This window comes from Panthera tigris, chromosome B4 (genome assembly GCF_018350195.1).
Source record: "Panthera tigris isolate Pti1 chromosome B4, P.tigris_Pti1_mat1.1, whole genome shotgun sequence".
Taxonomy (NCBI): Eukaryota; Metazoa; Chordata; class Mammalia; order Carnivora; family Felidae; genus Panthera; species Panthera tigris.
The window spans coordinates 59,390,837-59,406,498 of record NC_056666.1 but is presented as its reverse complement, the minus strand read 5'-3'; the positions used below and the strand labels follow the sequence as shown (position 1 = coordinate 59,406,498).

The 15,662-nt window shown below is 37.6% G+C and overlaps 1 protein-coding gene and 1 long non-coding RNA gene across 3 annotated transcripts in view; one reads left to right on the top strand and one right to left on the bottom strand.

The window, feature by feature from the left end:
* The window catches only part of LOC102962196, a 55,987-nt gene extending 52,778 nt beyond the window's left edge, over nucleotides 1-3,209 (bottom strand). Inside the window, exon 1 of the long non-coding RNA XR_006219824.1 lies at nucleotides 369-3,209. This is a non-coding gene — a long non-coding RNA (uncharacterized LOC102962196). The remainder of the gene's footprint in view (nucleotides 1-368) is intronic.
* Nucleotides 1-15,662, top strand: part of ITPR2 (inositol 1,4,5-trisphosphate receptor type 2) — a 487,005-nt gene that overhangs the window by 308 nt on the left and 471,035 nt on the right. The gene's annotated exons all lie outside the window — the stretch shown is intronic.

Sequence of the window (15,662 nt, the reverse complement as noted above, 5' to 3'; positions counted from 1 at the left end):
TCTGTGCGTCCGCGGACAGCGCCGGGCTCTCGGCTCGCTCGCAGGAAGCTGCCCGGAGAGGCACGACTTTCTCAGCAACTTCGTAATCTCAAGCTCAGAGACGCATCAAAAAAGGAGGAAGTGATTCAAAAGCCCCGAGACAGGCCCTGCGAAGAAGTCTTCGCTAGCTTCTCCAAGGGTTGTTTTCGTTAAACGTGTTTGTTTTCCCGAAAAGGTAGAACAATACTGCACCTCTCCCGGTCTTGGCGAGCGACCACCCCCAAGCCCCTGTCTCTCAGGGCAGTCGATAAAAGTCCGTGGCCTTGGACATGAAACTCAGGCGACGTGGTGAGCCAAAGTGTGGCTTTGCCCCTGCGGGGGTTGCTCACCGTCTCGTCTTCTCTGAAGTAATTTCCTTTCGGCTTTGCCAAACCGGGACTTGCCGTCAGGGGTAGCCCAGGGATGATGACTGCAGCTCTGTGACCCTTAGACGTCTCTGAGGGCCTCCTGGTTCTAGAACGCAGACCTGCTTTTCCCCTGTCCCGGGCCTTGGCCCACTGAAATCTTGAACTTCTCCTGGAACTCAGCCAAGTGCAGGGCTCTTGAGATTCGAGCTGACTTATGAATGGGGGAAATAGCTATATAAACATAACATGTGCTAGTTGGTTAAATAGGACTTCCTTGATGACTAGTATTTTCTCTCTGTCCTGATTGTGAATACCAGTTAGCAGTTTAAATATGCACGCGGCAATGTGTTTTCATGCGCACGCATTTTTTTTTTTTTTAAATTTTTATTACCTTGCGGTCTCAGTACTTCAGACTGCCCACTCTTTAGGATTTCAGGCTGCAGAACTGGTGTTTCCACTCCTGGCTGGTCACTGTTAGGTTTTAGGGCACATGACTTAACATGCAGTGTCCTTGGACCGTGACTGTGAGCCATATTATAACGGAGTGGGTGCCTACTCGACCGAGGTCGTGGAAGTCACCAGTACTTACACAGTTTGTGTTAATTGTGCATCTCCCCCGTAGGTGAAGGAAGGGAGGTAGATATAATTGATTCCCTTTAAGGTCAATGTTAATCGTGAAACTGAAATGGGTAAGAAAAAATATCAGTGGCCAGTGTGTATGTTGGGTTTGTAACTCATGAGCTACCATTTGTTCCTGACAGAATTCACAGTACAAGGACATTTTTGTGCCCCCAGCACCATTTTGCAGATGAACTCTGTTGCACTTCACCTTTCCCCACCATAGACTCACTCTCTGGGTGGTGGGTAAGCAGGAAGGGCTCCAGGGCCAAAATGCTTAGGGTCAAATCCTGGCTTCTCCATGTGTGAATCTTATGACCGTGGGATGGGCAAGTTACAAAATCACTCTGTATCTCAGTTTCCTCATGTCTAAAGTTGGGAAGAATGATGGTTTCTACCTCACAGGGCTTTGGTGAGGAAGAAGTGAGTTAATATATGTAAAGCGCTTAGCACAGTACCTGGCACATAGTAAGCACTTATGTGTCAGCTATTGTAATTAGCACTACCTTGGTTCCTGTGAACAATAGTTAACACTGGTAGACAAAATGATAAAAAAAAAAAAAAAGGACTAGGAATAGAGTATAAAGCCTAGACAAACAAAAGGCCATGTGTTTGTAGTGTCTCATTCAGCAAAGGTATGTGTTTATGTATCTATACACTTAAAGAGTTATAGGTGGTAAATCAGGAAGCTGCTGCTTCAGCAGTTGTGGACTCTGTCCTGCTCATTATAGAGATCAGGGAACTCAGGGGAAGAGAAATGAGGTGACTTACCTAAGAAACAGAGGATATTAATGCCAAAAGCTGGAACTGTAACCCTGTCTCCAGATTCCCAGCCGAGTGTGTGTTTCTTTGGCGACATATCATAATCTTTAAGCCTTGAGAAAAAGAAAGCTCTTGACCTTTAATGTAGTGTATGTTTGTGAAAATATTTATTTGTATCCAAATTTCTTGCTGGTGTTTTGAAAGTTGCGTTTCTACAGAACATGTGTAGTATTATTTTTCTGTTAACAAATTGAGTCTTGTTGAGGTTAATATGACAAGACCTCTGTGTAGCTCGATTCTGAGGTGAGGAAGGATCTTCAGAAAAGCTGCCCTTGGTGAAGCTTGGTGCTTTGATTGGATATTCTTTTTCTCTGACCTGTGGAGCTAAAAATTTGGCTTAAAGTTTTAGCTCTTTATCCATTTGAAACTTTCGATAGCATGATGGCTTTTCAAATTCAGCTTAAGAGAGTAGTTAATGAGAATTTAGTGGATAAGCATTTCAAGGTAATTCTTGGTAAAGATAGTCATCTGCAAACAAATTTTGTCTGATTTGAACATTTAGTGTGTAAGGAAGTTTTGGAGGATATGCATTATTTTCATTTTGCTTTGGGGAAGTTTTGCAATAAGGTAATGAATTTTTCTGTTAAAAAACCGATCAGTTTCATTCTTGAAGAGTTTAGCAGGCTCCTCTTAGAGATACTTCCTACTGGAAATGTGGGAGGAATTTTCTTAGGCTCTGTGACTGAGCTTCCAAGTTTGATTTCTCAGTGTGAGAAATTAGAATGCCCCAGTTGCAAAGATTTGCATTTCCTCTTTTTTCTCCAGTTATCCTTTAACCAGTACGTACCTGATGTTTCTGAATCCCGAATTGTTGCTGACTGAGGTATTTTTCTCCCAGTTTGTGTAGGTGCAAAAGGGGACAGTTTGTATTTTGTAACTTAATTTTTCATCTAAACATCTATTTAAGAAACACTTATATTGATTTAAGGAAAACTGCTTTAAATCCTGTAGAATGAAGATGGTGAATATAGTTTAAATAAACAAATTTCTGGCTAATGGTACATTTTAGGGTTATAATTTCTATTTTTTAAAAGGAAGGGAGGGAATTTTGGGAGCTGCTGTACAATTTTAAATGCAGTGGTAATAGTTCCTTCTTCCCTTTTCTATTTTCTTTATCCTGAGCCTCACTTCCCTGGTTATTGCCACATCTGACACTTCATCTTTCTGAATATGATATCACCTTGAATATGATATCAAGGTCAATATCACCTTGACCAGTGATTAGGTACCATCCAGTGGGAATGAGCATAGCAGGACTTCCAGGGTGGTTGGGATAGAATCAGTAAAAAGGTATTTAACTCCTTCATTGTCTATTCTCCATATGGTTGAAAGGTTAGTAAATGACACATGTGCATATGAGTGTGTGTGTGTGTGTGTGTGTGTGTGTGTGTGTGTGTGTGTGTCTATATATGTATAAGTGATTGCTGCTTTTGGCTTGAGGTTTCTTCGCAGGATCTGCCAAGAGTCAACACCCACTAGTTAAAGTCTCAGCAAACTATCAGATGACACTCATTGATGCCGTGACTACAGAGCATCATAATAATCTCTTAACCAGAGTGACAAAAAACTGGGGCCCTTATCTTTACTTGCTGCTTGATTTTTGGCCAATTCAGTGAACTTTTCAGTACCTTTGTTTCCATGTTCAATGATGGACATTAGGTAGGGTGATGGAGTGTCACACAGTTTATAATTCTACCTTAATTCCTCAGATGAATAAAACTATAAATGCATACCTTTTATTGTTCCCAATTATAGTCCCTTGACTTTCCCTTCCTGATCTTTTTCTCTGTTTAATGTTTTTGGTATTTAAATATTTGCAGATTTGGTTTATTATTATCTTTTCTTCTGTCATTGAATTATGTTACTCTTATTACAGTTTTAAGATTCTTTCCCTTACTAGGACTGTCTGATCAGTGAAGAAAGAGTCAAGTAGATGAAGCAAGGCATGGTTATAGTCAACTTCTATTTTAGAATAATTTGCAGATTATCTTTAGTCTTTCCAACAGAACCCTTCCAAGTTAACAGCCAGTATTTCCTGCTGTAACTAGCTGTATAAACTTAGCTTTGTTTTGGTTGAGGCATATGCTATTTTGATAAAAAACATCTAAAAATCCATTGAATATTTGCATGCATGTTCAGTGGAGAGGAAGAAGACAGTATAATCTTGAAAACTTAGCTGTTTTGGAAAATCTAAGGGTTAGTAGTGTCATGTTATGGAACTTGAAATCTGCTCAGGTACAAAGACAGTTTCTCAAGTGGTGAACATAAAGTCTATTTTAAGCTAAAGTGGGCTGTTTCTTAAACTTAGAAGTCATTCCATAAATGACTTCTCTTTTAGCTTTTAGACCCTCTCTTGTGGATAGCTCGGTCAGGTAAACAACCATCCCTCCTCAAATGCCTGGCTTGGCTCTGATAGACTGAAACTCACAGGCAACTGCTTGATCTTTTTCTGGGTTTAACAGAAGCTTATTTTATTTTATTTTATTTTATTTTTTGCATAGGTAACACATTTCATAATCACACTGTCCCCTTGGAACTGTCCTTATACAGATGGTACAAGGGTAACTTACAGAATATAGACAGAATACTATAGACTCATAATTTAAAACTGAAATTCCAGGCAGAGGGTGTGTCTTCATATACAAATATAGAAGAAGAAGTAACAGTGGACATCTATGACAAATTTATGGCATAGTAACAGAATGAATTTTACTCCTTTTTTTTTTTTAACACCAGATCTTGGTAACTGCTCATCAGATTATAATGAGAAGTGTAACTTTAATGATCATTCATTCATTCATTCATTCAATGGATAAAACTCTGCTTTTCAAATGTATTGATGCCTTTTTTTTTTGTGGTTATCTTTCCACTCCCATGCAGATTTAGACTGGAAATTTTCAATATATGCCTTCAGAAAACCATAATTCTACTTGAAAAATACAAAACAACATACATGGGAAATAGTGACAGAAAATAGAACAGCATGTTAGCAGTTATGGCACCACATGGTGAATGGATAGGTGATTTCCATTTTCATTTTTGTATCTCCTATATTTCCCAGGTTCTATATATGTTTCTGTAATTAAACATCTATTACTGATACAGTTGGGAAAGCTAGCCAAAGTGAAAGTGATGTTTTGAAAGAGTCTTCAATTTCTTATTACTGTTAGTCGACAGTATTTATCTTAAAAAGCATAAATAAAGCATTGTACTGGTCATAGTCTGCAAGAAAACTGCAGACGAGGAAACTGCATGCCACTGAAATAGATGGTCTTATGTTTACTGTAAACCCAACTTGTTCCTAGCTATTATTGGTATTTTAAAATGTATTATGGGAAAATGTTTGACCAGTAATGCTGAGCAGTTATGAATGATTGATTTAACTTATACAGTAAATAGATAGTTTGTTTTATTTTAGAAGTCTGTTTATACATGTAAGAAGTAAGCACTTTAGCATGGCCGACTTGTTCATGTTCATAATCTTAGTAGTCACAATGAAACTTTTATTTCCTGAGTCAGCTTCTATAGGCGATAGTTTGTGAAGGATTTCTTTTTGTGTAGGTATGATTGAAATATATTTCTTAAGTATCTTTGAAATGGATGATTAGCTCTCTCAAAATTCAAATCACTCATTGGTTAACAATGGCGATTTTATAGTTTATACTAACACACACCCACAGAAATCCAACCCTGAATAAGAATAAATTAAATTATGAGGCTATTTACAAAAAAGTTTAATCATAAAATTGAAAATGTGTCTACATCACGCATCAAGTCCATGTAACTTTCCTTGTGAGGTGGTTAATGCTGGAGCATGCTGCAGATGGAATCATTAATTCACTCAACAAATATTTAATGAGCCCTGACTATGTGCTTGGGATACAGTGTGAAGATATGCTGGATCTTATGTGGTTTGTGGATTCCTCTGAGAAGTTGGCTAAGACCTATGAGAGAGTATATGTATTTGGCACCTTCTTTGCTCCCAGTGCTATAAATGCCACAGGGTAAAGAACTGTTATTTTAATCTTTGTATGCTTAGCACCTCACACAGTTCCTGTTTAATAAATGTTTGTGAAGTCAGCGTAGTAACTATTTAGTGATGGAGGTGAGACTGATATTGAATAACCACAACATAAGGCAATTCTTTTCAAATGTCATAAAGATGATTAAAAACAATATTGTAAAGAAGTCAGAAGAAGATTCTGTTGCTTCTTGCTGGTGTGATCTCGGTGGGGGGGGGCGCTTCGAGGAGGAGGTCGTATTTAAGCTGAACTTTGAAAGATCATTAGGATGGATATTTGTCTCAAATCTGTACCCATAATTTGAGCACATATTATTTTTTTATTTTAGAGAGAAAGAGAGAGAGAGGGCATGGGTTGGGGAGAGGGGCAGCCGGAGAGAGAGAATCTTAAGCAGGCTCCTCACTGAGCGTGGAGCCAGACGCGGGGCTCAGTCCCACAACCCTGGGATCATGGCCTGAGCTGAAATCAAGAGTTGGATGCTTAACTGACTGAGCCACCCAGGTGCCCCTTGATATATATTTTTGATGGTTTTTTTTCTTCATTTAAAAAGAGGCTTGGTGAAATTTTACTGTCGATTTTTGATAGCTCCAAAAAAGGAAGCAAACAATTGGATATTTTTGAGATATGAAAAGATAGAAGACATGATCTAAGAAGATGTTTTATGCTAATTTCCAAATATGAGAAGTTTAAGTTTGGCTCAGATCCTCTGAGTTGTTTAAACTGCCTTCAATCTTTGTCACATACACTGAATTTACTGAGACCCGAGATAATGAGGGCATGTTATAAAGAAGAAACTTGGGAATTATTTGGGGGAATTTATACAATGCTTCCAGCTTCTTAGGATATTATATATTTACTCCTTTCCCCTTATTTTTCCTTGTCCCCAGTGTTTCATAGTTTTTCTTCAGGAATCATGAACCTAATTAGAGTCTTACAGATCCCTGGAAATTTAGGCAATAAGGACAACTTTTTATCTAACATAGTTCTAAATTTCTTGGGATGCAAAAAAAAAAATAGTTTTGTTTTTTGTTTTTTGTTTTTTTTGCTTCATACTGCCTATGACTGTTCAATACACACACACACACACACACACACACACACACATTCACACTTGGTATAGAATACCTTTCTGGTAGGTATGAAGCCCTCTTTTTTTTTTGGCGCATTTATAGATAACCATGAATGAGGGGAAAGGCCTAGGAAGTGAGCAAAGCATACTCTGAATACATGTCTAAATTCTTAGAATTCAAATGTGTTATTGAGATTCTATTAGTAAGATGTTTGATCTCCTATTAAAATATCCTCACAAAAATTTCTTTGTGAAAATTACAAAATGCTAGACTTTTATTATATATTAGTTACCCAAAACAATTCCTCAACAGAGTCCTAGAGAAAACTGAAGTTTTTAATTAAGTAATTTCCTGGATACCTAGCCCTCTAAGACCTTGTGGTAGTGACTAATTTTGAAACAATCAGTAAAGGCAGACACTGCTACTCTCCAAATGTTATTGAAAAGAGGATTCATCAAATTATGTAGGGAATTACATGGATCATCAGAGCTAAATAGAGCACAAACAGAACCGACAGAAACAAAAAAATAAAACTGGACCATAAAGTCGTTGATTGGCTTTTCTACTGGCAAATCGAAGTGTATTGCAGGTTTTTCCTGCTATTTGAAAGTTTACTTTATGTCATTTTGCTTTACAAACGACCTACATTAATACCTAATTTTCATTAATTGAAAGAAATCCAAAGAGAATTTTTGCTTTTATGTCATGGTAATTGCTTCTTTGTTTTCTGCCATTTTGGCTTGCAAAAGCTTTCATAGGAATGCTCTACTTTCCAATAGTGGGGTGGGGAGGAGACCTGTTTTTGTACACATTTCTGAGCCTAAAGTGATCTCCAATTCATGTTCCAACTCACATTTAGTTAAATTATTTACAAACCTTGTATTGAACTGTCTTGGATCCTCTTGAAAAGAATCTATCGGTATCCTTTGCTATCCTCATTCTTATGATCTGATCTCAAAAGCCCAAAAGATTTGGAAAGCAAAAGATACTTGCATATCATTTTCCCACATGGATAAAGCTTAGGAATCAAAAGTCTATATTATATTAGAAGTAAGGTTCTTTTGTTTGTGAGGAACAGAAACCATCTCTGGCTAGCTTAAGCAAAGAAGGAAATGTTAATTATAAGGATACTGGAGGAGCTCCAAGAAATTGAATGATGAGCTCAACAACTGAGCAGTAAGACAGGCTGCTGCTGTGGGAATCTTAATAGCAGAAACTTCTCTCTGGGTTCTCCGTTTACATGACCTGGATCCACCAGCAATTCCTATACTTTGCATCTTCTTAAATTTCATAATGTTGAGTGATGGAGTTTGTCTCCACTCAGATTATTCATTCATTAAGGTGCATGAACAATGCCAGGTTTGATTATCACGGAAATCACTGAGCAGAGGTGTCTGATTTCTGCTGGCTTCTGGGCAGTGTGGTATGGGGAGAGAGCTAAGGGGATTGTGAGCTTAGATCACTACTTTGTAGGTAAATAGTAACTTCCTAAGTGCCTTTCTAAATAAATTGTGGTAAAATACATATAACATAAAACTTGCCATCTTAACCATTTTAAGTATAAAATTCAGTGGCGTTAATCATATTTACAATGTTGTGCAGCCATCACCACTATCCATTTTCAGATTTTTCATCATCCCAGACAGAAAGTCTGTACTCTTTAGATAATCACTTTCCCCACTTCCCCTCTGTGACTCCTAGTCTACTTTCTGTCTCTATGAATTTACCTATTCCAGGTGCCTCACATAAATGGAATCATACAATATTTGTCCTTTTGTGTCTGGGCTTATTTTACTAACTATAATGTCTTCAAGCATCATCCATATTGTAGCATGTACCAGTACTCCGTTCCATTTTATCACCAAATAATATCCTATTGGAAGGATTTAGCATGTGTGTTTATCTCTTCATCTGTTGATGGTTATTTGGGGTTGATTCCACTTTTTAATTGTTATGAATGACGCTGCCATGAATATTCATGTACAGGTTTTTGTGTGGATATATATATATATTTTATGTGGATATATATTTTTAATTCTTTTGGGTATATATCTAACAATGGAATTGGGGGGTCATATGGTAACCTCTTTCACATTTTGCCTCAGCCTTTCCTATTCTCCTTATCTTGCTCTACCCTTTTACCCCCCTACTATCTTATTATATACAATATAATTTACTATTTAATGTACCCATTGTTTATCATCTGTCTATGAACTCTTTGAAGGCGGGGATCTTTCTGTTTTGTCAATGAGTATCTCAAGTGCTTGGCTTAATAAATATTTATTGAATTAGAATATATATATTCTCAGGGCACCTGGGTGGTTCAGCTGGTCAAGCATCTGACTCTTGAATTGGGCTCAGGTCATGATCTCAGTGTTGTGGGATTGAGACTGCATCAGGCTCTGTGCTAAGTGTGGACCCTTCTTAAGATTCTCTCTCCTTCTCTCTCTGTTTCCTCTCTCCACTCCTCCTTCCCCGTCCCAAGCCGCTTGTGTGCACACTCTCTCTAGAATAATAAAAAAAGAGAATATATGTATTGTCAAATCTCTAAGTAGCTGTTAACATCAGTCCTTCTCTGGAAAGAAATCAATATAATTGTTCTTATTAAATGTTTTGAGAATCTATATAGGTAATTCTTTTGAAACACATGAAAGTTGCCATTAGTTTTATGGTGCCATTAAACCTCAGTATAATAGGTAGTTCAATAATCTCTTGGGTCATATCTCTGCACCTACCTAGCCCAACATGTGATAAATCCTATAGTCTAGAAAAAGTAATGTCTATAGCCTTGTTTAATAGCCACATGAAAGAAAAGTTGATATTTCAGAAAGTTCGATTTTGTTTTTAATGTGTGCAAAGGGTGAATTTGTCATCTCTTTCTCTTTGTGGATAGTATATGATATATCCAGGGAGACATTTTGGCAAAAAAAGTTTAGTTGGGAATAATTTGCTAATATGAAACCGGAGAATAGTTGGAGAATTTATAGAACTTAAGAAAAATGGAATGACAACTTGTAATTTTTATTTTTGAAATTTAAGGATAAGTGTCTGGAAAATTTAAAAAGTAAGACAATGTCATTCTATTTCCTTTAGTTCTAATGTGCCATGATCTTCTACGATAGGTGTTTAAAATGTAATATTTTTAGGAAAGTACATTTGAGATGAAAGATACAAAACATGATCAGTTTTGCTTCATTTCTGTAACATCCACATTAATTCAGTGGAAGTACATCACACCAATTAAAGACAGTGACTTAAAAAATATATTATACAAAGCATCAACACAGTTACATTAGGGATCCAAAAGAAGTTAATGATTTAAGGACTAGCTACTTGTGTTTGGCTAAAGTGTTCAAGGTCATTGCTGATATCAGGGACATAACTACTTAAACATTTGCATTTCAAGTAGATTTTTGGCTTCAACCATGTTTTCAAAGAGGGTAATTTCAAACCTGGTTTGTTAAAATAGGCAGGAAATGTAAAGAAAGGAATTTTGTTGTTTTAAGGACTCTATGCTTGTGGCTAGGAATGGTAAATATTATGACATTTTTAAATCAAATTAAGCCTCATTGTCAATGAAAGTGTTAGTTATTTAAAACTTTACCAAATTAATCCATTTCTAGGATTAAGAACAAATGAAAATAGAGCCTCTATTTACCTTTCTTCACTATTTACCTGGCAGGACATGATTTAATAGTTGAGTTCTAATTCTAAATTCATGTGAAGAATGAGCCTCCTTTCCCAATCAGTACAAATGAAGTCATTGTTATCTGTTAGGGTGAAACCAAGTGCTTATTTCCAGTCTTAGCTGCTAAAGAATCTCTCAGAAAGGCTTTTAAAAATATTATCAAATTGCAAGTATAATAACACTTTGTTAATTATTGAAGAATCTGAATAAAGAATTGTTTAGATAAATTGTCATGTAGGACCTTTGAGAGGCAGTAATTACCTTGGCATATAAAGTTATACTATGACGGTTTTCTAAAGAGTGTGGGGCACCTGGGTGGCTCAGTCAGTTGAGCATCTGACTTCAGCTCAGGTCATGATCTCACGGTTTGTGGGTTTGAGCCCCGTGTCGGGCTCTGTGCTGACAGCTCAGAGCCTGGGGCCTGCTTCGGATTCTGTGTCAGTCTCTCTGCTCCTTCCCCACTCATGCTCTGCCTCTCTCTCCTTCAAAAATAAATAAACATTAAAACAATTTTTTTAAAGACTAGATCAACATTCATATTGCACTTTTTTTTTTCAAAATGGAATTATAATTAATATGATAAACACTAAAGAGTTGATGCCAACTGCATCATTTACTTTGAGACCAATTTAATTTAGCAAAATACATTTTAATTTCAGTTTCCATATCAGAGACTGCTAGTTATTCTCTCAAATTCATTTTTCCTTTCTTCCTTTTTGTTTATTTAATAGAATTTATTGTGAAATTGGTTTCCATACTATTTTCTTTTCTTCCATGCTAACAGAAGTATTTTAGTTTGTGGGTGCCTAGAGTAAAGACCACATTTCCCAGCCTCCCTTGCAGCCAGGGTGGTCATGGACTATACTTGGAAGTCGGGCCTTTAAAGAAGGCTTTTATTGCCCTCCTCCCCACCCCACCGCCTTCAGTTAATTGCAATATGAGCAGGTAAGAAACCATTTTGAATCATGGTGATAATAGAGCATCTATAAATGAACCTATTCTCTGGATATCCTCAAATCCTGGCTTGACTATATTCTAACAGATGATGAAACTGGATAGGCACACAAAGGCCAGATCATATTCCCCATTAGGTAATGTGAAGCCATTGAAGGATTTTTAAGCAGGATAGTGAAATGATCAGGTTTTGCTGTAGGGGGATCAGACAGTGGTAAAGAGCAAGAATAGAATAAGGTTGGAAATGGTAGACATGGGAGGAATCAGGGTCATATGTAAGGCAGCCTGAGCCAGGCAGCTGTGCTGGGGATGAAAAGTAGCTTATCATAGAATCACTGAAGGGACAGTATCTCTGGTTAGTGTTTCACTTACCAGACCTAAAATGTTTCATAGATTAAAATATTCATTGTGACTTTTGAGGCTTTATTTTAAGAATGAAACACATGGGGTGCTGGGTGGCTCAGTCAGTTAGGCGTCCGACTTCAGCTCAGGTAACGATCTCAAGCCTTGTTGAGTTGGAGCCCTGTGTCTGGCTCTGTGCTGACAGCTGAGAGCCTGGAACCTTCTTCGGATTGTGTTTCCCTCGCTCTCAGCCCTTCCCCTGCTCCCCCTGCTCCCCCTGCTCCTGCTCTGTGTCTCTCTGTCTCTCAAAAATAAATAAACATTGAAAAAAAAATTTAGAAATTTCTTAAAAAAAAAAAGAAACATATAGAAAGAAGTTTCTGTTTCATTTGCTTATGTTTGGATAAAATGTCATGAAGCCCAGCACAACCTCACGCCTTTTGGGGCTCTGAGATCCAAGCCTCATCTTGTTCCATGCTTTCCTCTGCTGGCTCTCTGCTTCAGGCACAATGCTTCCTTCCCCCTCCCCTTTTTTTTAGGTGCACAAACATTCTGAGCTTCCTCTTACCACAGGGCCTTTTCACACATTTTCTTCTCTGTCTGGTAGGTTTCCTCACTTAACCCCATGCCTTTCACCTAATTTATACCTATTCATTATTCAGATTTCAGCTCAGTGACCCTTCTGCAGTAAACTTTTCCTGATCTCCCAGACTGTGTGAGTTCCCTTTCTATATGCTCATACAGCACCATACTTTTTTTTTTTCCTTCAGAGAGTTTATCACAGCTATAGTTTTAATTTTACTTAAGGTTACTCTGTAAGGGCAGAGACCATGTGTGGTTTTGTTCACAATCATGTTCCTAATGCTTCACACAGTATTTGTCGGATAGTAGGTACTCAGGAAATTTTGTGTTTGATTCAGACAAACCTGGTTTCAAATCACACTGTACCTCTTGGTATTACCTTAAGAAGGACTTAACACCTGAAACCTCAATTTCTTTATCTGTAGAGTGGGATTATTGCCTAGTTTATACTATTGTGATAAGATTAATGGCAGTTAACATATGTGGAACACTTAGTAAGAATCAAACCCTTAGCATCAGGCGCCTAAATTAAATAGAGTAGAAACCATAAATATTCAAAAAATCAACATGAGTCTCCTTTTGGAAGCTTGGTTGACTTCAGAGTGCATCGATGTTGAAAGTTCTGCTGTATTAGTTTATAAAATTTTGCAGTAAAACAATTTAAGCTGGTGTTTGTTTAGTAGGCTGTTCAAAGGCACGATGCCTTATCTATTATTTATTTTGGTTTTGGCTTTTTTTTTCTTCCTTACTTTGATAATGCACGTCACTAAATTGCAAGCACCTACATTTATCTTTTATTAGTGATTTGATGCCTGCTATCTTTTTGATGTAATGGGAACACCTGAAGTGTACCAACATTAGTAATAACCTTAGAATTGCTTGGCATATATATGTATGGTATATATATGTATATATATATATATGGCATCTATATGTATATATATATGGTATCTATATGGCATCTCTCTCTCTCTCTCTCTCTCTCTCTCTCTCTCTCTCTATATATATATATATATATATATATATATATATATATACCCTGTCTTCCTTGACTAGAATTTTCAAGTCTTGTTACATTTTATTTATTTGTTTATTTATTTATTTATTATTTTTAAATTCTTAATTTAAGTAGGCTCCACACCCATCGTGGAGCTTGAACTCACCACCCTGAGATCAAGAGTCCTAGGCTCCACCAACTGAGCCAGCCAGGCACCCCAAGTCTTGTTACATTTTAAAGACAACATATTATTTTAGTTGCTAATATTTCTTCCCTGGTAGAACATAGTGGTAAAAGGAAACAATTTTGTTTAATTTATTGAAACAAAAACAAATGTTTGCTTTGGAGCCATGAGAATAGAGGTTTTGCACAACTTTTCTCTGGACAGCTGGTGCTACTATACTTCTCTAGTCTCCTATGGGCCAAGATCTCCTAATGAACTTCCGTGAATGGTTGAGGGATTAGCAAAAACTGCTATCTAATTTGGATAATTAATCAATTTACAAATAAACAAATTTGCCTAGGATAATCTTATTAAATTTTGAACAGTGACTAATCAAATTTTGATGGCCTCTTATCTTGGGAATACTAACGATTTTTAGACAAAATCATGGGGGTCTGAAAGGCATAGAGAGTGTCTCTTACATATACTAAACAAAAAAAATGATGCAGGCTGTAGCCTTCTTTTAGATATGCCATAAAAGGAGATTTTACTATTTACTGGAATCTTAATATATATGTATACACACACAAACTATTGAAGAATCCTTATAAATTAAAGCATTAAAAAACACTTATACCCTCCACTTTATTTTTTTTTAACTTTTAAAATGTTTATTTATTTTTGAAAGAGAGAAAGAGAGAGAGAGAGAGAGAGAGAGACAGAGCATGAGCAGGAGAGGGGCAGAGAGAGGGGAAGACACAGAATCCGAAGCAGGCTCCAGGCTGTGAGCTGTCAGCACAGAGCCTGATGTGGGGCTTGAACTCACGAACTGTGAGATCATGACCTGATCTAAAGTCCAACAGTGAACCAACTGGGCAGGTGCCCCATACCCTCCCACTTTATAAACTCTTGTTTGAAAGTTTCTCCCTGATGCTTCCTTGTAGCTAACATAAATTCCTTATGTTGCACTTTGTATTCGTTTGCTATTTCTAGACTAGAGTCATGGATAAGAGCTCAAAAATGTCACATTCCTTGTTATGATAGAACTAGTGAATTTGAAGACGCTTTATTAATCAGGCTGTTTTTTTATTGAAAGAAACAGAAGACCCAGTTGGAACAATTGTCAGCAGAGAACTTTGTAATCAAGGTAACTGAAGGGTCTAGTCATAGGTTTGTTACAGACTCCTTCCCTTGATTCTATTTTGTCTGGAGTGTTAGTTCCATCCTCAGGCAAGCCTCTGCCTATGGTGACTGCCAGGCTGCTAGCAGCTTCTGCCTCACAGTACCCTATCCTCTTAGCCCAGAGCTGAAAAGAGTGCCTCATTTCCATGAATTCCAGAAGTGTGCAGTTGTCACTGTTGCAGTGACTAGGATAATGGTCCCATCTTTGGCCAAACACTGTGGCCAGGGAATGAGATGCTCTGCTTACAGGGATGATACCATCATGCCCTGGGTGGGAGAAGAGCCCATCTCTGTTATTCTGTCAGGGTTCTGTTGCCAGAGAAAGGCAGTGGGTGCTGGAAAGGCAAAGACAACACGTGTCCACGGCAGCCAAATAGGATTCTCTTACCCTCCAGGAAGCCACATTTCCTATGTCCTTCCAATCAGGTTTTCAAATGTGAAGACTTTAATTATCTTTGGTGCTTATAGAAGACTATTTCTGTTTCCAGTTTATTACTTTGGGATTTAAACAATTTTTTTTAAATGTTTGTTTATTTTTGAGAGAGAGAGAGGGAGAGACAGAGAGACACAGAGACACAGAGACACAGAGCATGAGCAGGGAAGGGGCAGAGAGAGAGAGAGAGAGGGAAACACAGAATCTGAAACAGGCTCCAGGCTCTGAGCTGTCAGCACAGAGCTCAATGCAGGGCTCAAACGCTGGGACAGTGAGATCATGCCCTGAGCTGAAGTCGGAGGCTTAACTGACCGAACCACTCAGGTGCCTTCAACTTTGGGGCTTTTTAATGCTAGCACTGTTTCAGATGGAGTTTACTTTCTGACGAAAAGGAGAACTACGT